Source organism: Somniosus microcephalus, chromosome 12, assembly GCF_052327205.1.
Source record: "Somniosus microcephalus isolate GS21.2 chromosome 12, FLI_Smic_1.0, whole genome shotgun sequence".
Classification (NCBI taxonomy): domain Eukaryota; kingdom Metazoa; phylum Chordata; class Chondrichthyes; order Squaliformes; family Somniosidae; genus Somniosus; species Somniosus microcephalus.
In genome coordinates, this window is record NC_140998.1 from 166,625,369 (window position 1) to 166,653,230 (window position 27,862).

Consider the following 27,862-nt stretch of genomic DNA (forward strand, 5'->3'; position numbering starts at 1 on the left):
CTTGCCACTCACTAGCCACTTGTAGCTGTCGGCTCTGAAGGTAACTTTCTGCTGTTCTGCCTGACCACTCTCAAAGGGTTTTAATGGAATGGGTCTAAAACCGATGAGTCCCTGACCCCACATGCAAGTCTCAAACGCTTTCAGAAGAGTGCTTTATACTTATCTGGTCCCAGCTTGAGCAGGAATATTGCAGCGTATAAAAGAGAACAAGTCATTTGACTAAATCCGCAGTTGTATTATTAACGGTTTTGATATATATATATCTCTGCAAGGAAAATTAAACACGCCGTAATCGCGCACAGAATTAGCCGCCGCCGAATTACTGCAGCAGAAAGTGACGGGATCATGCACCAAAGATTGAACGAGCACCAACTCCGGTGCACTGTGCTGTATCCCACAAGTCGTACTGAACGGTGCAGAATAACACCAGGCAGCGTCGCTATCATTGCAATGACTCCTCCTCGGTGTATTTATAAACTGGGCGTCTTCATCCTTCCAGATTAATGTCTTTCTCCCAACTCACACTTCCTCTCTCCTGCGGTGCCAACACTGGGTGACTTTGTTGAGACTCTGCAACCCGACCCACGGCGCCTGCCCATTCAGCCAACTGGCTCAGCCAATAAGACGTCCCGAGCGGCTGTCAATCAGCGCAGGGTCAGCCAATCGTGCGCGCGGAGCCGGCTCGGGCGGTATCGATTCCCCATGACAGACAGACAGACCCCTCGGAGCTCCCTATTGATCTGCGGGTTTCTTCAAACAATTCCCTCGATTAAAAGAAATATAATGTGCACGTGCTCCTGTTTCTCACCTCCCCCCCCCACCCCGTAATGTTTAAAATGCAATATGTGAGGAAAGGCATTTAAACTGTAACAGTATATTGAAGTTTCCTGATTTTAAAAAAATACACGCCATCCCTCAAGAGTATCTGCATTTAAATGCATCAAATCATGTCAAAATACAACCACAAAAAATCCGACTTCCTAAAACCTTTTTAAGCGGCAGAGGTTAATTATTGGAGCGTTTTGCATAAATCTGCTTTCCGTGCTGCACGGTGTGTGGAAGCTGCAGTTCAAGACGCCAACAGCTGATCTTCTCCTTGTGTTTTGACTCTTGTTCCCCCCACCCCCCATTGCAGCCCCTGAAGTGATGGCGAAGAAACCCCGTTGACAAGGCAAACCACATTGGCGGTGAGTCCCTTTTTTTTAAAGTGTTACAATTCTTCTCTCTCTCTCTCTCTCCCTGTGTATGATCTATATATTTCAAAAATAAAAATAAGCTATGCCTAGAACAGGCACACAAATAAACAAAAAGGAAACTATCATTTATTTGGGAGCAGTTGCTACATATTTTGTCCCTGGGTGAACTCCCGCAGATTCCCTCAGAATTCGAATCATTGTTACATTGCCGCAACAGAAAATGTATCATTTGTAATAATAAATGTATCAAGTCTGTGCAGGCAGGTCAGGCTCTGCAACCAGATCATGGAAGGAGTGACCAATAAACAAAATAAACCCGAACAAAAGGCGCGTGTCTCCTTTGACTTATAAAAGAAAGTTCTTTGTGTATTGACACCTCCCTGGCTGGCAGAGTGTGAGGGGAGGAGGTGTTTCTCTCCAGACCTTTGGGTGGTTTTTTTTTATTGTGAAGTGATTATTTGCTGAGACCTGCACCGTTGTCTCGTCTTTTCTCTGCTTCTCTCCCTCCTCCTCCTCCTCCATTCATCAAGGTCGAGCAACTCCCTGAAGCAGTGGGTTTTCCAATATTATCTTGTTGTTTTGGTGTAGGGGGATGGGGGGGGGGGGATGACTCATGAGATTGGAGGCCAGATTACAGAAAAAAAAACAGTGATTTCACATGCAAAACATCAGCATCAGAAATCAATGACAACTTGGCAAACTCTGAGGTTTTTTTTCCTTTTCCAAAGCAATGCGGTAACTTGATTGAAAATTCGGTTCAGGGCAGAGTTAAACAACGTCCTCCTCTCCCCATACAGTTTGTAAAACGGCCTCCTTTCATTGTGCAGCGGGGTGTAATAGGAATCGGGATTTTGATTTTAAAAACATCCACCACATGAGCGGTTGAAGCCCAGCAGACGTGCCGACCTCACGAATACACAAGCGGGAGAATCGTTACGACTAACACGCGTGTCGGATTAAAGGAAACGATGGGCCCTGTAACTTTTTTTTTCAGATATTAACAGCAAGCTCCAAATCGGTGCTTTGATCGCTGGAAATAAACCAGAGCCAGGTTAAATCTCTCTCAAAATTGGTGTGTGAAATAATAAATAAGGTGGCGAAAATACTGTTCGTATTTAATGATCTTTACAATGACACCACACCCTAATTCTGTGATTTTTTTTTAAATAAAAGTACATATAAACAATACGTGCTGTGAAACTGCTGGGTGGCTTTATTAAATTAATGTATGAATACTGAAATATCTAAAAAAAAATTGCCCCCTTGCAAAGACTACATATCCTTTTTTTTCCTCTCTCTCCCCGCCTGAACAAAGTAACAAGATGTCGGCAGGACAAGCTATTCAGTGTGGCTCCTCTTGGATCAGATTGAGACGGATTACGTAGCCCAGTCCGATATAAGTGTTCCCCCTCGCTCGATACATTGGACTGGAGAGACTCGGGACTGCGAGCTCGCCTTTGCATAGGATGGTATGTGGGAACTGTTGGGGTTTTAATGTTTTGTTGCCCCGCAAATAGGTCAGATTATTTCAGTCTGGCCTCTCTTTGGCTAGTGATGGATTGGAGGGGGAGGGAGGAGTTGGAAATCGACGATAGCTAGAATGGATAAATCTTCCCCATCATTACTTTCCTCTTAATTGGGTTAAACTTTTACTGCTGTTTAGATTAACATAATTAAGCCCCCTCTTGTTTTTTTATTATATACGCTCCGGATTTATTGGATGTGACGGATAGCGTGCACAGTGCAAGAGAAAATAACATCCAGAAATGTGTTAACAGGGAAGGGTCGTAAATGACACACTGCAGACACGAAATATACTTGTCAAATATTTTCTCGCTTAAAGTCAGATCGACGTCTACAGTCTGCCCTTTTTGCATAAGAGGAAACAGCTCGTAGGCTGGGGGATCCCGGATCAATGGTGTCCGTTTGCCATACAGATCTTTAATTAATCATTATATGTGCAATCAAACTGATTTCACTCACTCTCGCTGTCCCGAGCTGCAGATGGTATTATTTTTAAGGAGTCCAGCTTCATAAAACTGGACGTTCTGCAATCGTTGTACATGGGAATTCCTATTTATGTGGAAGTGGGGTGGGCTGCAAAGAGAAATTCAGAGAAAGCAAGTATTACCATTGTTTCAATATAGGATAATGCCATTTGCAATGTCCAGCTCTACAGCCCTCCGAGATCTTTATGCTCCTCCAATTCTGACCTCTTGCGCATTGCTCACTCCCTTTGCTCCACCATTGGCAGCCGTGCCTTCAGCCGCCTGGACCCTTAGTTCTAGAATTCTCTCCCTAAAACTCTCTGGGTCTCTACCTCTCTCCCGCCTCTTGTAAGATTCTTTTTAAAACCTACCTCTTTAACTAAGCTTTTGGACTCCTCGTGTCCTTAGACGGCTCTGTGTCAAATTGTGTCTGTAACACTTTGGGACGTTTTACAATGTTAAAGGCGCTATATAAATTCAAGTTGATGTAAGGCAGTAAAAAGATGCCATAAATTACAGAAATGAAACGTGAATAGTTTTGAGTGAAATATGAACCCCACAGTAAATTATTGTCTGGGACAATGTGTTTTTGTACCTTATATTTTCAATCACCTCCCCTCCTGAATGCAGTGACTGGTGTTGCATATGGTACCATGTTTTTCAGTCCCTATCCAATATTTTACTCCAATGGCAATTTTCTATGTATGAATGAACGAATCTTGGCTGTGAGCGTCTGCCGGGTTATCCAGCTTGGGGAATGAGTCTGGTCCTGACCTCACCTGGCGTCCTGACACTTGTGCCAGCAGGACTCACTGGACAGGGAGAATAGCCATTAGTGTCAGCTGTGGCTCAGTGGGAGCATTCACACCTTTGAGTCAGAAGGGTTTGGGTTCAAGCCCCACTCCAAAGACTTGAGTATATAATCCAGGCCGACACTGCAGTACAGTACTGCTGCACTGTTGGAGGTGCCGTCTTTCGGATGAGACATTAAACCGATGCCCCGTCTGCCTTCTCAGGTGGACTTATTTTGAAGAAGAGCAGGGGAGTTCCTGGCCAATATTTATCCCTCCACCAACATCTCTTTTAAAAAAAAAAAAAATGTTCTGAACATTTAGCTCAGTTGTTTGTGGGAGCTTGCTGTGCGCAAGTTGGCTGCCGCATTTCCTACATTACAGCAGTGACTGCACTTAAAGTACTTCATTGACTTTAAAGCATTTGGGACATCCCAAGGTCGTGAAAGGTGCTATATAAATGCAAGTTCTTTTCTTTAATTCTTCCCTGTAGAACTGAACTTTTTTCTTCTGATTTTCTCCTGTCAATTCCTGAAGGCAGTAACTCACACTGAGGTACTGACTCCAAAACTGCCAGCAGCTCTTCAGTGGCCAATGGCCAATCTTCACGCACTTCGCTGCAGAGGTCACTGGACACAAACCAGGAACGGGAACCATGGCTGATTTTTGTTTTTCGTCCCACCTTTCTCCTCCGAGCTTTGTGGTGCTAATATGAGCTGTGCATGCACCAGTGGAGATTGGTCAATTCAGCAACAACAACAATTTGTACTTGTATAGCGTTTTTAACATAGTAAAACGTCCCAAGGCGCTTCACAGGAGTGTTATAAAACAAAATTTGACACCGAGCCACATAAGGAGCTATTAGGACAGGTAACCAAAAGCTTGGTCAAAGAGGTAGGTTTTAAGGAGCGCCTTAAAGGAGGAAAGAGAGGTAGAGAGGTGGAGAGGTTTAGGGAGGGAGTTCCAGAGCTTAGGGCCCAGGCAGCTGAAGGCACGGCCACCAATGGTGGAGCGATTGAAATCAGGGATGCTCAAGAGGCCAGAATTAGAGGATCGCCACTATCTCGAAGAGTTGTGGGGCTGGAGGAGATTACAAAGATAGGGAGGGGCGAGGCCATGGAGGGATTTGAAAACAAGAATGAGAATTTTAAAATCGAGGCACTTGACTAGTCTGCGACAGTCTCTGTGGTGGTATAGCTCACTGCTGCCACTATTGACTGTCGCATTTGTCAACCCTGTGAGCAGATGAAAAGGGAGGAATTGAATTAAATCAGTATTTGTAGGGAAATGGTGTTAGGGAAATTGACGGGATTGAAGGCCGATAAATCCCCAGGGCCTGATAATCTACATCCTAAGGTACTTAAGGAAGTGGCCCTAGAAATAGTAGATGCATTGCTGGTCATCTTCCAAAATTATATAGACTCTGGAACAGCACCCATGGATTGGAGGGTAGCCCTGTGGCAGAACCACTGAATGACTCTGGATAACTGTATATAATTCTCTTTAACGATGTTCTAACACCAGCCTAAACCTGTACCATTGTGTTAGGCATTACTGTGTTTTGTATATAGAGTTTGCATGTACGGGGCGTGGCCCCTTTAAGAGCGCAGAAAAACGCGGGCAAACGCGGTGACGTCACGTCGCAAACCACGGGGCTGCCCAGGCAGTCCCTGTGGCATCTCCTTTGAGTAAAGACCTGTTTAATTGCTCTCCTGTGTCGATCTCAGTTATTCATAGGAATTCGTCAATTCCTACATTGGTGATCCCGTTTTTGTGAACGTTTTCACAGAAGAAGAGCACAGCATGGAAGCAAACACCGTTTCGCTAAAGCTACCGCAGTTCTGGGAGCAGCAAACACCCTCGTGGTTTATTCAGGTCGAGGTCCAGTTCGCCCTGAGGAACATCGATGCGGATCAGACCAAGTATCTTTACGTGGTCTCCGCACTCGACAGCTCTACCGCCTCTCGGATCGTCAGCCTCCTCGAAAACCCCCCAACGGAGCACAAGTATGAAACCCTCAAAGCGCGGTTACTACAGGTTTTCAGGCTCACAAAATCAGAGCGCGCCCGTCGATTACTCGCTATGCCCGGGCTCGGGGACTCCAAACCTTCAGAGTTGATGAGCCAAATGCTCACACTCCTGGGCTCAGAACGGGAATGTTTCCTATTCTGTGAGATTTTCCTCAGCCAACTGCCTGAACAGGTACAAACTGCCCTGGCCAGATCTGAAACTGAAGACTGTGCAACACTCGCGGCGGAGGCTGACAAAATTTTCGCTGTAACTCGGCAGTACTGCACCGCCACGAGGCACCCATCCCCCGCAGACACCGCCCTGCAGTTTTCCTCAAAACAAAAAAAAACATCAACTGACACTGCGACCACCGAGGAACGGGTCTAACGGGCACGCCGCGGCCGCAATGGCGATCGGCAACGCGGGTAAATTGCTGTTCATCACCGATACTCTCTCCGGTCGTCGTTTTCTGTGCGGCACCGGAGCGCAGTGCAGCATTTTACCCGCGTCCGCCCTCGATGTGCAGACAGGGAATCACGGCCCCGCCCTTGAAGCGGCCAATGGCGGAATGATTCGGACCTTCGGCAGACGGCGAGTGGAGTTGTGCCTCGGGGGGCAACGTTTTCACTGGGAGTTTGTTACGGCCAAAGTTTCCCAGCCCCTCCTCGGCACGGATTTCCTGTGCGCCAACAGCCTCCTGGTCGACGTTAGGAACCGGCGGCTGATCAACGCAGCAACTTTTAATTCTCTTCCGTGTTACCGCAGTAACACTACATCACGCACCATCTCCTGTGCGTTCCCGACTCCTGATGAGTTCACTCGTCTGCTCAGCGAATTCCCCGACCCACGTTCTCCTCCACAGCCACGAAACATGGTGTGGAACACCACATCACCACCAACAGCCCCCCGGTCTATGCACGGGCCTGGAACCTGGCAAGCTGGGGGTCGCAAAGGCAGAGTTCGCAACCATGGAACGGTTAGGGATTATTCGCCAGTCGAATAGTCCCTGGTCTTCGCCCCTCCATATCGTCCCGAAGCCTGGCGGTGGATGGCGGCCATGCGGCGACTATCGACGCCTAAACGACGCCACCACTCCTGATCGGTACCCGAAAACCCATATCCAGAATTTCTCTGCCCATTTGGCAGGGAACACCGTGTTCTCAAAGGTCGACCTCATCCGGGGCTACCACCAGGTCCCAGTTCATCCAGAAGACGTCCAGAAGACCGCAGTCATCACCCCATTCGGCCTCTTCAAGTTTCTACGAATGCCGTTTGGGTTAAAGAACGCCACCCAGGCTTTCCAACGCCTGATGGACTCCGTGCTGCGGGACCTCAAGTTCCTCTTCGTCTACTTAGATGACATTCTAATTGCCAGTCCTACTAAGGAAGAACATACCTGTCACCTACGCACCCTTTTTCGACGCCTCAGCCAACACGGCCTGATTATCAACCCGGCCAAGTGTCAGTTTGGCCTGCACCAAATTGATTTCCTGGGGCATCGCATCACCTCAGAGGGAGCGGTTCCTTTACCTTCGAAGGTAGAGGCGGTGACATCCTTTCTACGCCCGCAGAACGTAAAGGCCCTGCAGGAATTCCTAGGCATGGTAAACTTTTACCACCGTTTCGTGCCTAAGGCGGCACTACTCATACAGCCCCTGTACGAGGCCCTCAAGGGCAAGACTGGCAAGAACCCGGTAGACTGGACGGATGACATGGCCCGAGCATTCGCCGACACCAAAAGCGCCTTAGCCAGCGCGACTATGCTGGCGCACCCGCTGCCAGGAGCCACCATCGCCCTCACCACCGACGCGCTGGACTACGCAGTCGGTGCCGTGCAACAGCAGTGGGTGAACGGGACGTGGCGGCCGTTGGCATTCTTCAGCCGTCAACTACGGCAGAACGAGAGAGCATACAGCACGTTCGACCAGGAGTTGCTCGCCCTTTTTCTGCTCATCCGCCATTTTCGGTTCCTTCTGGAAGGACGTCCTTTCACCGCCTTTGTGGACCATAAGCCGCTGACCTTTGCCATGTCCAAGACCGCCGAACCGTGGTCAGCCCGACAGCAGCGTCAACTGACCTACATATCCGAATTCACCACGGATATATGGCACGTGGCCAGTAAGGACAACCTGATGGCAGACTGCCTCTCCCGCGCGATCGTCAATACGGTTCATTTGGGCATCGACTACGCCCTCATGGCAGCGGAACAAGCCTCAGACCCGGAAGTCCAGGCTTACAGAACGGCCATCACTGGCCTCCAGTTGGCCAACGTCAAGTTCCATTCGCAGGTACCATGCTGTTGTGTGACGTCTCCGTACAGGATCCTCGCCCTGTCGTGCCGGTCGTCTGGCGCCGCAAAGTGTTCGATGCCATACATGGGTTGTCACACCCTGGAATGAAGGCCTCTCAGAAACTGATGTCAGCGAAATTTGTATGGCATGGCATGCATAAAGATGTCCAGGACTGGGCCAACACCTGCGTGGTCTGCCAAAAGGCTAAGGTACAGCGCCACATCAAAGCTCCGTTGGCCACCTTCACAGTTCCAGAGCGACGTTTTGACCATGTCAACATGGACCTGGTAGGACCACTCCCACCCTCCCATGGTTTTTCACACATCCTGACCATGGTTGACCGCACCACCAGATGGCCAGAGGCGGTCCCCCTGTCATCCACTACTTCGGCGGACGTGGCCAGGGCGTTCATTTCCTCCTGGATCGCCCGTTTCGGAGTGCCCGCATTTCTCCTCCGAACTCTGGAATGCAGTGGCCCACGGACTCGGTGTCAAATTACACCGCACCACAGCCTACCACCCACAGGCGAATGGCCTCTGCGAACGTTTCCACCGTTCAATGAAAGCTGCCCTGAGGGCCAGCCTCCAGGACGCTGGATGGGCAGACAAGCTACCGTGGCTCCTGTTGGGCCTTCGCACGGCCCCCAAAGAAGACCTTCGCTCTTCATCAGCGGAGCTTCTCTATGGTCAGCCGCTACGAGTCCCAGGGGACTTCCTACCAACATCGACAGAGCCATGGTCCGTATCTGCCCAGCTTGCTAGTCACCAAGAGGCGGCCAGATGTTTCGCACCACGGGCCGCAGAGGTCACACGTTCCCACGGAGCTTCACAAGGCGAGTACGTTTTTATTCGCCATGATGCACATAGGGATCCACTCAAGGCCCCATATACCGGTCCCTTCCGCGTGCTGGAAGCAGGGGACAAAACCTTCACGGTAGATGTCGGTGGTAAACCGGACCACATTTCGGTCGACCGCTTAAAGCTAGCGCATTTAGACCTCGACTGCCCCATCGAGACAGCACAACCGCCCAGACGGGGTCAGCCACCCATCGTCGTTACGGCAGATCAAGTGCGACCACCCGCCAAACCGCCAGCCGCCCAGCAGCCTCCGCCTCGAGAGTACAGGAGTCGTTCTGACAGGCCCCCTCACCGTTTGACTTTGTCCGTTAAAGCGAATTCTGGGGGGGCGCATGTGGCAGAGCCACTGAATGACTCTTGGATAACTGTATATAATTCTCTTTAACGATGTTCTAACACCAGCCTAAACCTGTACCATTGTGTTAGGCATTACTGTGTTTTATATATAGAGTTTGCATGTACGGGGCGTGGCCCCTTTAAGAGCGCGGGAAAACGCGGGCAAACGCGATGACGTCACGTCGCAAACAACAGGGCTGCCCAGGCAGTCCCTGTGGCATCTCCTTTGAGTAAAGAACTGTTTAATTGCTCTCCTGTGTCGATCTCAGTTATTCGTAGGAATTCGTCAATTCCGACAACCCCACTATTTAAAAAAGGTGGTAGAGAGAAAACGGGGAATTATAGACCAGTAAGCCTGACATCGGTAATGGGGAAAATGCTAGAGTCCATTATAAAAGATGTAATAGCAGAGCACTTGGAAAACAGTGACAGGATCGGACAAAGTCAACATGGATTTACAAAAGGTAAATCATGCTTGGCTAATCTACTGGAATTTTTTGAGGATGTAACTGGTAGAATAGATAAGGGAGAACCAGTGGATGTGGTGTATTTGGACTTTCAGAAGGCTTTCGATAAGGTCCCGCATAAAAGATTAGCGTGCAAAGTTAAAGCACATGGGATTGGGGGTAAGGCACTGACTTGGATAGAGAACTGGTTGGCAGACAGGAAGCAAAGAGTTGGAATAAACGGGTCTTTTTCCGAGTGGCAGGCAGTGATTAGTGGAGTACCGCATGGATCGGTGCTAGGACTCCAGCTATTCACAATATATATAAATGATCTAGACGAGGGAACTAGATGTAATATCTCCAAGTTTGCAGATGACACAAAGCTGGGTGGGCGTGTGTGCTGTGAGGAGGATGCAGAGAAATTCCAGTATGATTTGGAGAGGTTGGGTGATTGGGCAGATGCATGGCAAATGCAGTATAATGTGGATAAATGCGAGGTTATCCACTTCGGTGGCAAAAACAGGAAGACAGATTATTATCTGAACGGCAATAGATTGGGAAAAGGGGAAGTGCAACAAGACCTGGGTGTCCATGTGCACCAGTTGCTGAAGGTAAGCATGCAGATGCAGCAGGCGGTTAAGAAGGCAAATGGTATGTTGGTCTTCATAGCGAGAGGATTCAAGTACAGGAGCAAGGATGTCTTGCTGCAGTTGTACAGGGCTTTGGTGAGACCACACCTTGAGTATTGTGTGCAGATTTGGTCGCCTTATCTGAGGAAGGATGTTCTTACCATGGAGAGAGTGCAGCGAAGATTCACCAGGCTGATACCTGGGATGGCAGGAATGATGTATGAAGAGAGATTGGGTCGGTTAGGCTTATATTCGCTAGAGTTTAGAAGAATGAGAGGGGATCTCATTGAAGCTTATAAAATTCTAACAGGACTAGACAGACTAGATGCAGGAAGGATGTTCCCGATGGCGGGGGAGTCCAGAACCAGGGGTCACAGTCTAACAATAAGGGGTAAGCCATTTAGGACTGAGATGAGGAGGAATTTCTTCACCTAGAGAGTGGTGAACCTGTGGAATCCTCTACCACACAAGGCAGTTGAGGCCAATTCATTAAATATATTCAAGAAGGAGTTCGATATATTTCTTAAGGCTAAAGGGATCAAGGGATATGGGGAGAAAGCAGGGACAGGGTACTGAGTTTGGATGATCAGCCATGATCTCATTAAATGGTGGAACAGGCTCGAGGGGCCGAATGGCCTACTCGTGCTCCTATCTTCTATGTTTCTAAAAGAAATGGGACTGTCTGGGTTGAGGGACTGATTTCCTAATTGTTAGAAAATGCAGAGTAAATGTTTTCTTTTTGACCATTGCATTACATGACCATTGAGGTTGCAATCAAAAAAATACCTTTTTCTTGCCAGATTTCTTTTGTTCACTGCTGGTCCTTGTGCTATATATTATTATCAGTGTGCAGTATTGAAAATGCAGTGGTCTGCATAGCTTAGTGGAAATGACATAGTGTATTTAATGAAGGCTATCGATAGAACTCCAGAATTAAACACTGATGCGCTATCAATTACTCATAAAAGACTGAGAGTTAAGAGAGTAACTAAAGGCTTTTATTAACAAAAGAATGAAGGTCTGCCTCGAGTGGTCGACCGGTCCAGAAATACAAAGGGCTGGGGAGCAGTCACCTTTATACTAGGACTTGTGGGAGGAGTCAGCCGAGGCATGTCCAGGCATGTACACAGTGGAATACAAACAGTGGTTTACCACAAACACTTTTTATTAAAAAAAAATAATTGCAAGTATGACAGCTATCCCATCGGAAACAGAGCTAACAGGGTTAGCTCTGCAGCATCTGACTGCAACACCAACCTGTTGCCCAGGTGACGAGGTGAGGTGATCATAGATCATAAAAAGACTATCGTATTTGTCAATCTAGTGATTCAGTGATAAACTAAAGAGAAAGGGGACTGTCTGGGTTGAGGGACTAATCCCTAATTTTTGAAAATACAGAGTAATTTTTTTTTTAATATTGCATTATATAACAATTGAGGTTGCATTTTTAAAAATATATATATTTTCTTGCCAATTTTCTCCCCTTCTGACCCCTCTCTCTGCAAGGCATTTGACTATTTGCTGGAGTCTGGTTTCATGGTGTCTGGCAGTTGATAGTGGCAAGCTAAACAATCACGGGAATATCACAGCTGTTACATTATGTCATGCAAAATGTATTATTCTGCTGCTAATTGTTAAGTAAACAGGAGACAGGTCAGTTAGAGTGTAATTGGTGTTTGGTATGGGAACATTGCAGATTGCAATGTGCTTGTCAGTTTCAGGCTGGCGTCAGAAGCGCTCTCTTTTAAGCTTTTTTTGATCTGTGACAGAGTGCTAGATACACATTTTTAATAAATCACTAGTAGAATCCCCATGGTGTTGCTCACGTTAAGTTGGATGATACATTGTTCTTTAGAACATGAGTGTTATATCATATACTGCACATGGTATTATTCTGCTAAGGTGGAGCTGTGTCCCTTTAAACCAGTTGTTGTTAAGTAAATACAGGTTGAAGTCAATTTAAGTTTAATTAGTGATTTGTCAGGGAACTTTGCAGATCAAAACGTGCTGGCCAGTTTCAGGCTACAGGTTGGAAGGAGCCAGATGCTTTGTATCCGTAACAATGTGACCTCTGGAGTGTGTGTATATGTTTATATAGTAACAGATCTACCACAGTGAGTTAGAGCATTTAGTGTTTTGTAACAATAGGGGTCTTAGCAACCAAGTGTGATGGAAAAGTGTGATACTTGCTGGCAGTTTGTGTACGAGCAAACCTTTAAATTTTATAGCTAGATAGACAGACAAGAATGAAAGACTTTCATTTATATAGCGCCTGTTACGACCTCAGGACGTCCCAAAGCACTTTACAGCCAATGAAGTACTTTTTAATTGTAGTCATTGCTGTAATGTAGGAAATGCGGCAGCCAATTTGCGCACAGCAAGGTCCCACAAACAGCAATGAGATAATTGACCAGATCATCTGTTTTAGTGGTGCTGGTTGAGGGATAACTATTGGCCAGGACACTGCCGTGAACTCCCCTGATCTTCAAAATAGGTGTTTGGGGATTTTTTTACATCCACCTGAGAGGACAGACGGGGCCTCGGTTTAACGTCTCATCTGAAAGGCGGCACCTCCGACAGTGCAGCACTCCCTCAGCACTGCACTCGAGTGTCAGCCTAGATTCCGTGCTCAATTCTCTGGAGTCGGACTTAAACCCACAACCTTCTGAATCAGAGGCGAGAGTGCCACCCACTGAGCCACCGTTGACACCTGGTCGGTAGATAGTTGGATTTTGCTTCAAAACAAACCCTCAATGAAATTTTTGCTAATTTTATTCCATTACTTATTCTACTGAGTCTTTGTGATTCTAGCGACACTGTTACAGGCATGTCCTGCAGTGGAAGCATCTTGCAAATTCCATACTGTGTGTTGGACTGTGATGTGTGGACTCCTTGAATCAATGGCAGTGATTGATGTCTTGGCCCTTACACTAAGCAATGTGAGAAGTCACACAATACCAGGTTATAGTCCAACAGCTTTATCTGAAATCACAAGCTTTCGGAGCGCTGCTCCTTGATGAAGGAACAGCGCTCCGAAAGCTTGTGATTTCAAATAAAGCTGTTGGACTATAACCTGGTGTTGTGTGACTTCTCACATTTGTCCACCCCAGTCCAACACCGGCATCTCCACATCACAACTAAGCAATGTGGCAGAGAGATACTGAAGTGCTCAAGAGGCTGCAAAAAGAGAACATAGAACATATGAATATAAGAAATAGGAGCAGGAGTAGGCCATTTGGCCCCTTGAGCTGGCTCTGCCATTCAGTAAGATCATGGCTGATCTTCTACCTCATCTCCATTTTCCTGCACTATCCCCATATCCCTTGATTCCCTTAATATTCAAAAATCTATCAATCTCTGTCTTGAATATACTCAACGACTGAGCCTCCACAGCCCTCTGGGGTAGAGAATTCCAAAGATTCACCAGCCTCTGAGTGAAGAAATTTCTCCTCATCTCAGTCCTAAATGGTCGATCCCTTATTCTGAGCCTATGATCCCTGGTTCTAGACTCCCCAGCCAGGGGAAACATCCTCCCTGCATCTACCCTGCCAAGCCCTGTAAGAATTTTGTATGTTTCAATGCGATCACCTCTCATTCTACTAAACTGTAGAGAATATAGGCTTCGTCTACTCAATCTGTCCTCGAAGGACAATTCCCCCATCCCAAGAACCAGTCTGGTGAACCCTCGTTGTACTCCCTCTATGGCAGGTATTTCCTTCCTTGGGTAAGGAGACCAAAACGGTACACAATACTCCAGGTGTGGTCTCACCAGGGCCCGATATAATTGCAGTAAGATGTCTTTACTCTTATACTCAAATCCTCTTGTAATAAAGGCCAACATTCCATTTGCTTTCCTAATTGCTTGCTGTACCTGCATGTTAGCTTTCAGTGATTTGTGTACAAGGACACCTAGGTCCCTCTGAACACCAACATTTCCTCATTCTCGCTAGACCCTTGGTTCTCCACTATTTCCGGGATGTTTTTTGCATCTTCTTCCGTGAAGACAGACACAAAGGGCTGGATTTTAACTCAGGTGTGGGCTGTTGTTGTGTTATCCGAATTTCGTGTTTCCCACACGAATCTAAATGGATATGGGAGATTGATGCAATTTTAACTCAATTGGCCAATTGATTTCCAACGTGTGGGAAGCCTTTGCAAATGGGTTTTTCATGACTGAAAGTCCCCTCCGATGACGTCCTCATTGCTGCTGCATTTAACGTCCACAGCAAGCCTTGCTTCTTCTGCAGACTGCCAAGCTTCTTGACTGTGCAGTGTGAGGGAGCTGTAGCAAAAATGACAAGCAGGAGGGCAAGATCAGCTCCTCGCTTTGACGAGGCGGCACTGCAGGTATTAGTGGATGGGGCTAGGGCCAACAGGGAGGTGCTGTTCCCTTCATCAGGGAGAAAGAGGCCTCCCACTCAGACCAAGGCAGTGTGGATGCAGGTGGCTGAGGAGGTCAACTCCTTGGGAGTCACCCGCAGAACCTGGATACAGTGCAGGAAAAGATTTCATGACCTTCAGCGCACTGGAAAAGTGAGTATGAATTTCCCATCACCCTCAATCTGATCCCCTTGCCTTTCCTCACCAGCACTCAGCTTTAGCAATCTCTTCCTCCACATCCCACTTGACACTGACATCCATGCACCCTTACCCATTCCCTCTCTCTCTATGCTCACATTCACGTAACTATTCCACCATGCAGCCCTCACACTCCCTATCACTCTGATGCTTTGAACACAACTGACAACACACAGGGAGGGCCCTTGGTCTTGCAACCTCACTCCATCTTTGTCTCCTTCTAAGTATCTATGCTATGCAATCTCTACACTCACTCCTTCATTCTCACTCAACCTCCACTTGTCTCCCTCATTGCAGGAAAAGAGAGCTCACAACAAAAGAGAGCGAGCCAGGACAGGAGGAGGGACAGCCTCAATAGCCCACCTGAACCCCTGGGAGGAGGCCGCCCTGGAAATCATGGGCAATGAGGATGATTCGTGCATGGGGGATGGACAGACGGGTGTAACACAGAAAGCTGGTGACAGTAAAGTTTCCCATCTCTCTCTTTGACATTGCATGAGTCGCTGATAATGATTGTGAAGCTGTAACAGATGCACTTATGAGCATCTGCAAAAAGCTATGTGCATGTAGCCTTTGCATCACATCTCTGACTCTTTCCTTTACTCCCCCACAGGACCATCACAAGCATCCGTCCCCCCCAGCCAGGAAGAAGAGGCTGAGCAGCCAGACTCCTCAGAGGAAGCTGCAACCTCTGAGGGCGCAGCGTCAGCAGAATTCAGCGCACCCAGCACCAGCGCAGACACTCACACCTTGGTGGGACCTTCAGGACATAGATTAGTGTTGTCACCTGGTGTATCACAGCTCACAAGTGAGCATCAGCAGATTGTGGAGACAGGGACAGCAGTGGAGAGTCCTAGTCAGAGGGCGCAGGACTCTGCCAGCTCGGCTCAGCAGCATGTCGACCCTCTGCCTCTGGGTCCATCCATAAGATCAGAGGTGATGGAACTCCAGGCACAGATGCAGGAGTCTCTGGCAGGTTTTGTCTCTAGGGTCACTGCGAGTGTGGAGCGAATGGAGGAGTCCATAGCGAACATGAGCAGAGCCTTTGTGGAGTCATTGGCGCATGAACGCATCACCACGGAAAGGATGGCTACCTCTGTGGAAAGGATTGACCCTTAGTGTTAGGGGGGATTAAATATGTGGGGTTACGGGGTTACGGGGATAGGGCTTGGGTGGGATGGCTGTCGGTGTAGGGACCGGGTGCTAGGGTTTGGATGATCAGCCATGATCTCGTTGAATGGCGGAGCAGGCTCGAAGGGCCGAATGGCCTACTCCTGCTCCTATCTTCTCTGTTTCTATGATTGCTACCTCCGTGGTAAGGCTGGCTACCATACAGGAGAGGATGGCTATGGTAGAGGAGAGGATGGCTACGGCCATGGAGGAGCTTAGTCGCCAGGGTATGGAAAACATGGTCATTGTTCAGAATAGAATGACATCTCTTGAGGAGCGATGGGCATCTACTGAACAGAGAAACCAGACCTTCATGGAAGTCCTTCTGAGTAGGACTGCCATTGCAGATACGGGTCCCCATGGCCCCCCTGATGTGCAGCAAGGTGTTCTCCAGCCACTTGCAGGCACTGAGGAGGACCTGACCCATGAGAGGAAGGATGGTGGCATACCTCAAGGAAGTGGGGGCTCCTCTCCAGGCGCTCATACTTCCATGCCACTGCAGAGCCCTCGGTCAGAGCCCCAGCAGAGGCCACACCCAAGTGAGATAGACGTCTCAACCCCTGCACAGCCGCAGGAGCAGCAGACTGTTGATGAGCCCTCACAGGCTCGCAACCCCAGAGGACGCCTGCCAAAGGTGTCGAGACAGGAGCAGCAGGAAAGTAAGCAAGGGGCCTCCACATCTGCTGAAGCCACAGGGGAAGCACTACGTAAGAGCACGCGTAAAAGGAAGATAAAGCACAAGTAGTCACAAGGGTAGTCACTTGGGTGTAATTTTGTGTTTAGTGTAAAAATGCCATCACGTCGTAATTGTACATAAAAATTCTGATGGCAAATGTTGCAGTTGTGGCGTCTGTCATTTCACTATTGGGACTTCCACATTGAGGCCTTAGGAATACTTGCAACTGTCAGTATGGTGGTCGAAGTGCTAGGAATCCTCTGGTTCTTGGACATTGTCAATGCTCTGGTAAGAAGCTACGAGGCAAAATTGTTTCATTGACTAGGCTAAGCAAATCTGGCCAGGATGAGTGCGTCCCTTGCATCCCGGGCAGCAATGTTCTTGCGTAATGCTGCTGCTGGTTGATGGGCCTCTGCAGGATGTTCGTTTTCCTCCTCCTCCTCCTCCTTATCTGAGGAGGATATGTGAGGAACCACTTGGTCCTCAGGAATCTGCAAGCCACGACGCTGTGCCATGTTGTGAAGTGCACAGCAAACCACGACGATTCTGGAGACCCTGGCTGCTGAGTACTGCAGGGCTCCACCTGATCTATCCAGGCATCTGAAGCGCATCTTCAGCAAACCGATGGTTTGCTCAATTATGGCTCTGGTGGACATGTGGCTGGATGGTCTCCTCAACGGCGTCATCAGCCACATCCTCAGGGGATAGCCCTTGTCTCCAAGTAGCCATCCATTAAGTTGGTCTGGCGGACTGAATAGCTGAGGCACACCAGACTGGCGCAGTATGAAGGAGTCATGGCAACTGCCAGGGTACATGGCACAAACATGCAAAATTTCCTTTTTGTGGTCACACACCAGCTGAACGTTAAGGGAGTGGAAGCCCTTGCGGTTGACAAAAATATCTGGATTGTGATGGGGTGCCGTAAGGGCCACATGTGTGCAGTCAACAACACCCTGCACCCTTGGAAAGCCTGCCAGATGAGCTAATCCAACCGCTCGCGCTGTGACACTTGCTCGATCCTTGGTGAAATGGATGTGATAGGGCAAAGAGGGCATCGGTTACCTGCGTGATGCAAGTGTGTGCGGCCGCCTGGGAGATGCCGTTGATGTCTGCTGCTGTTGAGATCAAAAGTTGAGTGCGGTGGTGACTTTGACAGCCACTGGTAATGCTTGTCCACCTGGTCCTCTGGGCAGCAGGTCTTTGTGAGTCAATCAGTATTGACCACTCAGAGTTCTTGGACGAGACACAAATAGGCAGCAGCCAGTATGTTTGAGCAACAGATCAGATTTATTAAGCTTACAGCGTAATCAATACTTAACATTAGGCAATAGTGATGAATAGCTCGCAGCCTTTGGTCTCTGGAGCCCTTCGGACACAGGCAACGTCGTTGCAGGTCTGTTCCTTATCCTTGCAGCAAAACTCTGTGTGAAACTGTTGTTTGAATATCGAGGTTTTAACCCATTCCTTATCAACAGTTTGGTTGGCCAGTGTCCATATATGGTCTTTAACAAAATCACCTTTTGGTTCTAATGGTCAAAATACCATTGTCACTCAGGTTAAGGCTAGTAACCTGGCCACTCCTTTTCCAGTACATTTCCATTAACCCTGTTCTGCTGTCGTGTTATCTTGTTTATAGCTTTTCACCCCATTGGAATTTACCATATCTCTTTCATTTCATGTCTCAAGCAGTACAAGGCCTTTCTATACCAAGGGCCCAGATCATTTCAGCGCTGTTTCACTAGTCTTGATGTATCCAGACTATCTCACTTTAATCTACCAGATAAATACCTTAACTTCCATGATCTCTCTCATTTATTGGAATTTATACTAATTCTTTAAATATTGTTGCAGTTAGTTTTGTTAAGCGAATTCCAGGTTTTAACAGCATTATAATATGTTTTTCTTAGCAATTTAATGATTTGACCTTCACTTGCAGTCTGTGCCTGTTTGTTATCAAAACTTAGTCAAAACTGCTTTTTAACTGTCTGCAGCTACATTTTGAACAAGTTCTAGTTACCCAGGAGTAATTATGGGTAATATTATTTGGTCAATGGCTACACTTGAATTTATACATATATGATTCTCATCTACTAAATATCTTACATCTTGCTGTAGCATTGCGCAGATGTCAGTCACTACCTCTCGAGAAAGTCGGAGCCGCCTTTGGCACTGCTGCTCAGACATGTTGAGATAGGTGACCCTGCGTCTGTAGACCCTGTTTGGGGGGGTATCTCCTGCGCCGACAGGCTTCCAGGCGCTGGCCCCTTCTGGCCTGTGCAACCTCAGGTGGGTGAGCAGCAGCCTGGCGCTCCTGCTGCTGCTGCTGTTGCTGGTGCTGCTGTTGTTCCTGGTTCTGCTGCTGCTGCGGCTGGTGCTCGAGCTCCTCTAATGCCCAGATGGGAAGGAAATAAATGGCTCCCATGCTTCTGGTATATGCCTCCATTGAGGAAGCGCTGAGTGATGGTGGCGAGAGGGCTTTCCCAGGACAGGATGCCACACTGGAGATGGGTGTGAGGCTCCAACCTTCCACAGGTGTGGTTAAGCCCTCTACAAGTTGCCCCAGACCTGAGACCACTAAGTCCTGCCACCTGCAAATGATGGCTGATCAAATCTCCTCTTTAATGGTTGACCTGCAGTTGATAGTCAGCAATCCAATAGTGCTCCCGCCAGGTTTCACATTCGTGTTTCCCACCAGGCGTGTTTTACGTGGGAAAAGGGTTAAATTTGCAAGGGCCTTTTAAAATAGGATTGTAGAGGCCATTTAGTGGTTATTAAGGGCCTTAAAGACCAGTCCCGCCTGTTGGATGCGGGACGGAGTTGGGACCATCAGACACGCCTGAGTTAAAATTGCTCGGAGTCGGGAACCAGGCGGGGGGGGGTCCCGCCTGCCAGTTTTTGCGATTTTAACCCCCCGCACGCCTCCAAGCCCGACTCCACGGCTCAATGAAAATCGAGCCCAAAGTATTTGTTATTTGTTTAATTTCTCTGCCATTTCCTTATTCCCCATTATAATTTCTCCTGTCTCAGCCTGTAAGGGACCCACATTTACTTTTGCTAATCTTTTTGTTTTTACATACCTATAGAAGCTTTTACAGTCTGTTCTTATGTCTCATGCTAGTTTACTCTCATATTCTGTTTTCCCTCTCTTTATCAATTTCTTGGTCCTCCTTTGCTGAATTCTAAAATCCTCCCAATCCTCACGCTTACTATTTTTGGCAACATTATAAGCCTCTTCCTTTGATCTAATAATATCTTTAACTTCTCTTATTAGCCACGGTTGGACCACTTTTCCTGTGGGGTTTTTGCGCCTTAAAGGAATGTATATTTGCTGTAAATTATGTATTAATCCTTTAAATGCTAGCCATTGCTTGTCTACTGTCATACCTTTTAATGTAGTTTCCCAATCGACCTTAGCCAACTCGCCCCTCCTACCTACGTAGTTTGCTTTGTTTAGATTTAAGACCCTAGTTTCGGATTTAACTAAATCACTTTCAAACTCAATATAAAATTCTATCATATTATGGTGTCACTTCCCCAAAGGCCCCTTTACTACAAGGTTATTAATTAACCCTTTCTCATTGCACAATACTAGATCTAAAATAGCCTGTTCCCAAGTTGCTTCCTCAACATACTGATCTAGAAAACTATCTTGCATACATTCCATGAATTCGTCCTCCACACTACTGCTGCAAATTTGGTTTGCCCAGTCTATATGTAGATTAAAGTCCCCCATGATTACTGTATTACCCTTGTTACATGACCCTCTATTTTCCTGATTTATACTCTGCCCTACATTACAACTCGGGCGCCTACTGTCAACAAGGGCAGACGTCGAAGACGAAGTCCAACACCGCCTTCAGTGTGCCAATGCAGTCCTCGGTCGCCTGAGGAAGAGAGTGTTTGAAGACCACGACCTCAAACCCGGCACTAAGCTCATGGTCTACAGAGCAGCAGTGATACCCGCCCTGCTGTATGCCTCAGAGACATGGACCATGTACAGCAGGCACATCAAAGCACTGGAGAGGTACCACCAACGCTGCCTCCGCAAGATCCTGCAAATCCATTGGCAGGATAGGCACACTGACGTAATACAACTCACTACGCACTTGGTTTGAGCATTAATCAACTTGTTTCAGAACATGGAGGTCTAGTTGTACTTCACTAGTTCCTGTCTTACAAAATGTCCCTGGAAAGCTGGGGCCAACGCCCGAGTATTTATACTCCTTGGACGCCGCCACCAGCTGGCCGTCCAGTGTTATTTCATAGTAGTTTCTTGATGATGAGATTTATGACATTCTTCCTGCCTAAAAGATTTGGAAGTCCGACGACTTCCTCTTAACGGATTAGGCGGACCACGAATAGCCGCAGTCTTTTAGATTTTTGTTTATGGCCAGAAGGCACGTCTCCCCAGACCGTGTCTTGGTCCCTGGGCCGCTTGATCCGTGCCGGTGGATTGACAGGGCCCGTGTTGCTCTGATCGACCCGAGGGAGGTTGGGGAGATCGTGACTCCAGGTGCGGGTCCCCACAGGCACAGAACTGGCATCGTCCCATTGGTTAGCCGGAGATTGACCGGCGTCCTGGCTCGGGGTGGCCATCCCACGGGGAGCACTCGGCTCCCTGAGCGGATCCGGCGGGGCAGCCGGCAGATCCCTCGATGTCCCAGGTAGGGCGTCATCCTCGGGGGAGCCCAGAGTGTCGGCCTCATCCCCGCGGGTCCCTCCATCAGTCGGGTCCGCGGAACCGGCCGGACAGGGAGCCAGGTCCCGGAGCGAAACGGTGGACTCCCGGCCATCCGGGTACTGCACGTGGGCGTACGTGGGGTTGACGTCTGTAAGGTCTACCTCGTTGACTAGAGGATCGGTTTTCGACGATCGGATGAATCTTCGGAGCAGCACGGGGCCAGGAGCTGCCAACCATGACGGCAGAGACGTCCCATGGGTGGAGCGACGCTGGAAGCCGAAGAATCATTCGTGAGGTGTGACATTGGTAGAAGTAGAAAGGAGGGACCTGATGGAATGCAACATGTCCGGGAGCATAGTTTCCCACTGCTGGTCTGGTAGGTTGCGAGACCTCAGCGCAAGATGAACAGCATTCCAAATGATAACGTTGTATCTCTCAACCTGTCCGTTACCGATGGTATGGTGTCGTTTTACTTGTGGCGATTCCCCGTTGGGAGAGATAACTTTTGAGTTCGCTTGACATGAAGGAGGGACCCCGATCAGAGTGGATGAAATTGGCCGTACCGCAAAGGGAAAAGACTTGATCAAAGCATTTGATCACTGTGGAAGTAAGCATATTGGGACAGGGGAAAGCAAAGGGAAAGTGTGAATATTCGTCCACCATAGTCAGTAAGTAGGTGTTCCGCGTTGAGGAAGGCAATGGCCCTTTAAAGTCAATGCCAAGTCGCTGCATAGGCTGCATAGCGTGTATGAGCGAGTCATCTGATGGGCGGAAGAATTGCGGTTTTAACTCCGCACAAATTTTACAGGAGGAGCACGTTCTTTTCACATCTTCCGTAGAAAATGGGAGATTTTTAGATCGCACAAAGTGCAACATACGGGTAACGCCAGGATGGCATAAGTCAGTATGAAGATCCGCCAGAGTCGAAGTTGATATAGAAGAGTAGAATGCCCGCGTGAGGGTATCCGGGGCCACATTCTCTTTGCCGGGTTGATAATGTATGGTGTATCCAAAGGCGGCCAATTCCATCCTCCAGAGTTGTATTTTGTTATTCTTGATCTTAGTGCGCTGATCGGTTATAAGTGTGAAATGGCGACGAGCGAGAAAATGACTCCATTTACGTACCACTTCAATGATGGCCGTAGCCTCCTTCTCGACAGGAGGATAATGGAGCTCGCTACCCTGCAAAGTTCTGGTCAGAAATGCAATGGGTCGACCACCTTGATTCAAGGTAGCAGAGATCGCCACATCTGATGCATCGCACTCAACCACGAAAGGAAGATTTTCATCAATGGAACGAAGCGTGGCTTTTTCCAGTTGTCGCTTGAGGAGGTTGAAAGCTGAAATAGCTGTTTCCAAATGGAAATGACTTTGCGTGAAACAGGGGCTGGATCTTGTCGGAGAAGTGGTGTATCCATTTCGCATAATAGGCGAACATGCCGAGTGCCCGACAAAGAGAGCCAAGATTCATAGGGGAGGGAGCTCCTGAAGCGGACGAAGTTGCTCCGGATCCGGTTTGATGACACCGTTGCCCACCCAGTAGCCAATGATGTTGACTGATGGTACTGATTTCACAGATTTGGACTCATTTAAGTTGCGACGACGGAGAACGTTAAAAAATTTCTGGAAGTTGGCATCATGCTCCTTCTGGTCATGACCAGCAATGGTGATATTATCTAGATGTGGAAAAGTGTCCGTAAGTTCTCCTGTTTGACTAGGCTATCCATTGCCCGTTGAAAGACGGCCACCCCATTGGTGACCCCAAATGGAAGGTGACAAAACTGGTAAAGCCGACCATTGGCCTCAAAGGCTGTATACTTTTTGTCAGAGTCCTTTAATGGTACTTGATGATATGCGCTCTTTAAATCAAAAGTTGAAAATACCTTGTAGTTGGCAAGGTTATTGACCATGTCATCGATGCGTGGTAGTGGGTAGGCATCCAGGTCGGTATACTGGTTAATAGTTTGCGAGTAATCGATGCAAAGACGTTTCTTGTGTTGCTTCAGAGGATTTTTAACAATGACGACTTGAGCCTGCCAGGACGATGAACATGGCTCAATGATACCGTCAGCTCGAAGGCGAGAGATTTCTGCCTCAATAAAGGATCGATCATCTTGGCTGAAACGTCGTGATTTAGTGACTATAGGCTTACATCGGGGGGAAAGATTGGCAAACAAGGAGGGCTCGTCGAGCGAAGCTGCCAAAAGCGCACAAAACGGTACTTTGCAAATAGTAAGCTCCAGCTTTGACCCTCCAAACTCAAAAGTGAGTCTTTTGTGTTGTTTCTGGAAATCCTGTCCCAGGAGCACATCACTGCATAGGTTCTTGAGCACTCCGAGCCGGGTGGAGAAATAAGTGCGGCCATTGAGAATAAGGTCGACAAGACAAAAGCCAGAAGAATTGGTGGTCAGTGTCGTCAGAGCCATTGCAATTTCCCTGTCCGAGGGGTAAATACGCAGTTTTAACTTACTGACAGCCCGCTCACTAATGAAGCTGTCAGAGCTGCATGAGTCGATTAGTGCACTCAAAATGTGTCCATTTACCGAAACCTTCGTGGCTGCGTGGGACAAACTTTGGGGAAAAACAGCTGTGATGGGAGGAGGGGCAGTTTTACCCTTGACAGCTGTAACCTTAGTAGCGGTTCTTGGGGGAGGAGCAGTTTTATAGATTGCAGCTGTAACCTTAGTAGTGGCTCTTGGGGGAGGAGCAGTTTTATAGATAGTAGCTGCAAAACTAACAGGAGCTCTCAACCGGTATACCTTAGAAAAGTGGCCTTTCTTACTAACAGCGGCTCTTGACTGGCATACCTTAGAAAAGTGACCTTTCTTGCTGCAATGATTGCAGGTCGCGTTACGAGCAGGACAAAATTTCCTATAATGGAATGCACCTCCACAGAAGAAACACTTCCTTCCAGATTGCCAAGATGCCGCTAGGGCGGGGTCGTCATCAGTGTAGGTTTCTAGGGTAGGGTTGTCATCAGCCGGGTTGGAGTCGTCATCCGTGAGGGCTTCCGCCCGAGGCCTATCGAAGGAGTCACTAAAAGAGATAGCAGCAGCCCGTGCATGTGGTGAAAGATAGGTGTCTGCATTCCTCTTTGCTAAGTCCAGAGAACATGCCTGGTCATAGGCAGCCTGTAACTTGAGGGTTTTATTCTCCAACAGACGCTGACGTATGAAGGGAGATGCAATCCCATTAATAAAGGAATCACGAATTAACTCCTCCTGGTACTGCTCAGCTGTAACAGCTTTAAGGTTACAATCCTTGCTGAGCCTGCGAAGTTTCTGAAGGAATTCGTCAAGTGATTCCCCGGGTTGTTGTCGAGTTGTGGCCAGTAGATGCCGAGAAAAAATTTCATTTGGGGACTTGACATATAGCTGCTGTAGTATTTGGATAGCGACGTCATATTCTACACAGTCTTCGATATAATCAAACACATGAGGGGATACATAATTAGCAAGTATTTCAAATTTATCAGGAACATTTTCACCACACACCCTGAGGAAGTTGCTGAAGGTACGATACCAGTGTTTCCATACCTTAGCAGCTGTAAGTGAATTCGGGTCCAGGTCAAGACGGGCGGGTCTGAGTAGTTTCTCCATGATGGTTCGAGTCGTAGCTGGCTGTTCCCGAAATCACCCAAAGCGTGGAGTCGATATCAAGTTGATTAAATTGACGTAATAAAACTCACTACGCACTTGGTTTGAGTATAAAGCAAAGGCTTTAATCAACTTGTTTCAGAACATGGAAGTCTAGTTGTATCCACTAGCTCCTTGTCTTACAAAATGTCCCTAGCAAGCTGGGGCCAACGCCCGAGTATTTATACTCCTTGGACGGCGCCACCAGCTGGCCGTCCAGTGTTATTTCATAGGTAGTTTCTCGATGATGAGATTTATGACACGCACCAACGTCAGTGTTCTTGCTCAGGCCAACATCCCCAGCATCAAAGCTTTGACCACGCTCAATCAGCTCCGATGGATGGATCATATTGTCCGCATGCCCGATACGAGACTCCCAAAACAAACGCTCTACTCGGAGCTCCGGCACGGCAAGAGAGCCCCAGGTGGTTAGAGGAAACGCTTCAAGGACACCCTCAAAGCCTCCTTGAAAAAGTGTAACATCCCCACCGACACCTGGGAACCCCTGGCCCAAGACCGCACAAAGTGGAGGAGAAGCATCCGGGAAGGCGCTGAACACCTCGAATCTCTTCGCCGGGAGCAAGCGGAAGCCAAGCGCAGGCAGCGCAAGGAGCTCACGTCAACCCAAGCACGCACGTCAACCCAAGCACCCCACCCACCCGCCCCTTCAACCACCGTCTGCCCCACCTGTGACATAGACTGTAGGTCCCGCATTGGACTCATCAGTCACCTGAGAACTCATTTTTAATGTGGAAGCAAGTCATCCTCGGTTCCGAGGGACTGCCTAAGAAGAGAAGACATTACAACTACTATTTGTGGGCCTATAAACAACTCCCACCAATGTTTTCTGCCCCTTGCTGTTTCTTAGCTCCACCCAAACGGATTCTACTTCTTGATTTTCAGAGCTAAGATCCTTTCTCTCGACTGTCTTTATCCCATCCTTTATTATCAGGGTTACCCCTCCTCCTTTTCCATTTTGCCTATCTCTTCCTGTCTCTTCTCTTCAGAAGTTAAGTATCCTGGTGTAGGAACGGCTAGATTCCTAACTAAAGGACTGAGATCGAGTCAGTCTATTAAACAAACAATGTTTAATACTAATAAACAGAGTTTAACACTAAAACAATGGAAAGCTGGATAACAGGTCTGTACTGGTTGCTAGCTCCACAAGGACTGACTAGAGCCCCTCCCTGGTCGGACGTCATGACGTCATCACGTTTTCCCGCCGCTGGAGGATCACATGATCAACGTGATGACGTCATCGCGTTGGGTCTCAGTCTTAAAGGGACCGCGCTATGTACATGCGATAATATGAACAGAGATACAGATTCATTCTGTAGCTAACAATTAGTTAAAGGTAATTATGTACATAAGATCAGAGGTCCTTTGGTGGCTCTGCCACATGCGCCCCCCCCAGAATTGTCTTTAACAGTAAAAGTCAATTGACTAGGAGGTCTGACAAGCCTGTCAGAGCGACTCCTGTATTCTTGGAGTGAACGTTGTTGAACAGCGGGCGGGCTGGCGGATGGGAGCCTTCGGACTGGTGCGGATGCAGCTGGAGGGCGGCCACGGCGTGGCGGCTGTACAGTTTCTACTGGCCGGTCGATGTCCAGATGCGCCGGTTTGAGACGATCAATGGAGATGTGGTCTGGTTTACCACCGATGTCAACCGAGAAACTCTTGTCGCCAGGCTCTATTACACGGAAAGGTCCTGTGTAGGGAGCCTTGAGCGGATCCCTATGGGCATCATGCCGAATGAATACGAATTCAGCATGTTTTAGCTCCGCTGGAACGTGCAAAGATGGCAGGCCGTGATGTGAAGTCGGAATGGGCGCAAAAGCCTTGGCCATTTCCCGGTGGTTGCTGAGTTGGTCGGCCGCAGACCATGGCGCGGTGGGAAGCGGCAGGAAATCTCCCGGTACACGGAGCGGCTGACCGTACACGAGCTCTGCGACAGACGATTGCAGGTCCTCTTTGGGTGTCGTGCGCAGCCCCAACATGACCATTGGAAGCTTATCCGCCCAGCCGGCACCTTGGAGGCTGGCTCTCAGCGATGCCTTTAACGATCGGTGGAAATGTTCGCACAAACCGTTTGCCTGTGGGTGATAGGCCGTAGTGCGGTGGAGTTTGGTGCCAAGACCCTGGGCCACAGCGTTCCAGAGCTCGGACGAGAATTGTGGACCGCGGTCTGAAGAAATATCCGCCGAAACGTGCGACCCACGAGGAAAGGAACACTCTGGCTACATCGGCAGACGTAGTAGACGCCAAAGGTACTGCCTCGAGCCATCTGGTAGTACGATCGACCATGGTTAGAATGTGTGTGTAACCCTGGGATGGTGGCAGCCGTCCGACGAGATCCACGTTGACGTGGTCGAATCGCCGTTCTGGCACAGCGAACGTGGCCAATGGGGCCCTGACATGGCGCTGCACCTTAGACTTTTGCCAGACGACGCAGGTGTTAGCCTAGTCGCGGATATCCTTACGCATTCCTCTCCAGACGAACTTAGCCGACAGTAATTTTTGGGATGCTTTCACACCCGGGTGCGAAAGCCCATGGATGGCATCGAAGACTTGGCGACGC

The 27,862-nt window shown here is 48.4% G+C and overlaps 1 long non-coding RNA gene across 1 annotated transcript in view; it reads left to right on the top strand.

The window, feature by feature from the left end:
• The first annotated feature begins 2,483 nt into the window (after nucleotides 1-2,483).
• LOC147109689 (uncharacterized) overlaps nucleotides 2,484-27,862 on the top strand; it is a 50,777-nt gene continuing 25,398 nt past the window's right edge. Inside the window, exon 1 of the long non-coding RNA XR_015080336.1 lies at nucleotides 2,484-2,665. This is a non-coding gene — a long non-coding RNA (uncharacterized LOC147109689). The remainder of the gene's footprint in view (nucleotides 2,666-27,862) is intronic.